This window comes from Chrysochloris asiatica, unplaced genomic scaffold, assembly GCF_000296735.1.
Source record: "Chrysochloris asiatica unplaced genomic scaffold, ChrAsi1.0 scaffold00145, whole genome shotgun sequence".
Lineage (NCBI taxonomy): Eukaryota > Metazoa > Chordata > Mammalia > Afrosoricida > Chrysochloridae > Chrysochloris > Chrysochloris asiatica.
In genome coordinates this window covers 8,837,622-8,840,689 of record NW_006408663.1, presented here as the reverse complement: position 1 = coordinate 8,840,689, position 3,068 = coordinate 8,837,622, and positions in this window count along the sequence as shown.

Genomic DNA, 3,068 nt, shown 5'->3' with positions numbered 1-3,068 from the left:
AAGTTTGAATTGCCCACCTTGATTTTAGCAGTCCAGTGCTTATCCTTTTTGTTGTTGTTGTTAAGTGCCATCCAGTCAGTTCTGTCACAGCAACTCTGTATAGGGTTTCCAAGGAGCAATTGATGGGTTTGAACTGCCAACCTTGTGGTTCGTAATCCAGTGCTGATCCACAGCTCCACAGCAGAACTATAGCACTGGGTAAACCTAGGACAGAATAAAATTGTTTGACATTCTTACAGAAAAAAAAGTTCTAAGACTGTAAATCCTTACAGAAAGAGTGATTTTGTCTTGCAGAAAATCTCATGGATTAAAATTTTTTGTTTAACAAATGAGTGCTTTAATCATGTTACCACCAGGGTTCCTCTATTTTCATAAAGGTTTTACTTGCTTATTTTTCTCTTAGCTCTCTCTTTAATTAATGGGACTAATATACTATTGTTATTGATGGGACATTGAAAATGTGGAGCTAACAATTAAAATTTTCTTCAGTTTAATGAGTTAACCAATGGGAGTCATTTGATTACATGCCTTGCATAAATTAGATTCTCTACTACTCTATCATGGCCAATTCAAATATATGTGTATCATTTTGTATCATCTGGGAAATTACTAATTAGAAACCAACAATTACATTAGAGAAATCTATGGAAAATCCTTTGTACATTTTGTGGAATATCTGAGAAATCCACAATGTCAACAACACTGGGTCTATTTGAAAGCTGTCACTTGAAGTTAGTCAGTGTCTGCAATGTTTGCCAAAGGGTTTCCTTTTTTTTCAACTGAATGATAAGGATATGATAGAAGTTGACTGGGAACTGGCAGGCAATAGCAACATAACATAATGTTAATAATATGGACCCTAAAATAAAACCAGCTGGTGCTCCAATAATATGTACTTGTGACATATTTTATGGCATTATTATGGTAATTAATGTAGAAATGTACATGAAGTACTTGGCAAAGTTGTTGAGACATGGTGAGTGTTTAATGGCTAATGATTTACCTCTAGGATAATCTTTTGCATTGACTATGAAGCTACTGCTATCATAAGATGCCCAAGGCTATAGACACTATTAATCCATGGAGATTTCTATATGCATACATGTACAAATCACACAGAGACTAGCAATTCCACTGCCAAATAACTAAAAGGAACCAAACAAAATAACAAATAACAACAACAACAAAAATAGCACCAAAGTCTATCTCTTTTCCTCTATATGACCCTTTCCTTCCCAATAACCTATTACCATTAAGATGATTCTAAGTCATAGGATAGAGTAAAATTACCCCACAAAGTTTCCAAAGCTGTAATTTTTGCTTCAAATCTCCAATTTTTCAGGTAGCAACTGAATATTTTAACCCCTGCCACACAAATATTCTTGCCCTTCTCTTTATCTGTATTAATTTTAGAAACTCTTGTGATTCATATAAGCAGATATGCCCAGTGTCTTTTCTAAGAACTTCACATTGTTTTTATACTAAATATTATCCAATAACATTAAACTATTTCTTTTTTACAATCTGAATCTATGTAATAAATGAATTTGGTAGAATCTATAACATCTACTTAAGGAGCTCTGGTAGTGTAGTGGTTACGAATTGGGCTGCTAACATTAAGGTTGGCAGTTCGAAACTACCAGCCATTCTGGGCGAGAAAGATGAGGCTTTATGCTCCCGTAAAGACTTACAGCCTCAGAAACCCTGTGCAGAGTCACTATGAGTAAGAACTGACTCCATGGTACTTAACAACAACAATGACATCTACTTTATGCTAAATTATGTATTATAATAATAAAACATATAGAATGCTTATGAAGAAAATTGTTATATTGCTCCAAATTTTCATTTATTTGCTAGGTTTGTTTTGTTTGTTTTTTCAAAATGAAAAACATTCCTCCTTTATTGCCACATGTCCAAATACTAATCATGTTTCAAGGTTCCATGCAAAATCAAATCCACCACAACTCTGGTATATCTTTTGTTGTTGTTGTTGTTAAGTGCTGTGGAGTCACTTCTGATTCATAGTGACCCTGTGTAGGAATTCCAAGAAGTGGTTAGGAGGTTTGAACTATTAATATTATGATTAGAAGTCCACTGCTTATCCTACAGTGCCACCCCAGGACTCCTATGTCCTTATCTTAATTGTTTTCTCTTATTTGAATTTTGATTTATCTCTCCCATGCCTAGGTAATTCATCCTTCATTAATATAATAAAATGCCCTTTTCTTTAAATACTGCCTTTTTATATTCTGTCTATATATTTGGCATCCAATATTGTTGCTATTATAGAATTGCAATTTTCACAGGGTTAAGAAAAATGAGTTAGGCAAATAATGTGATAATGCTATTTTACCTTATGCCAGATAAAAGTGGGCACAGTGCTTCTGAAGGAGAAGTCCTGGACTGGAAGCACAGATTGGTGGTATGAGAGCACCTTTCGCTCTGAAATAGAAAGATGAGTCAGCCTGCTCCTGCAAAGATATAAAGTCTCATAAAACTTATACAAGATCAATATGAGTCCACAGCACTTAACAACAACAACAAACATTAGATAAATATGAAGAAGGAGTATATTTTCTGTTAAGAAACCATAGACAAACCCTCCAGTTCCTATACTGCATTGCTTCTGAATATAACTTGGATAAAGAATGACATTCACTGAGAAAACAACTATTGAAAGAATGTATATAAGCAAAAATAGGTAAAGAAAACAAACTCATTCCTCAAATTTCAATTTTCTTTTGCAAGAAAGTACACTCCTGCTTCTATATTTAAATAGTAAAAAGCTGTGCAAATATAATAATGTCTTATTATCTATATAAATATCAAGACATGTCAACAGTGGATTACCTGTTAGACTGCTAATCAAAAGGTCAGCAGTTTGAATCCACAAGCTGCACCATGATAGAAGATGAGACTTTCTGCTCCCATATAAAGATTTACAGCCTCCAAATACCTATATAAGGTCACTATGGGTCAGAACTGACTCAGTGGCACATGAACACCACAATTGTAGAAAAGCTAAGAAAGTGACTTTTCCTAAAACAGGTATCCCTTTTTTTTTT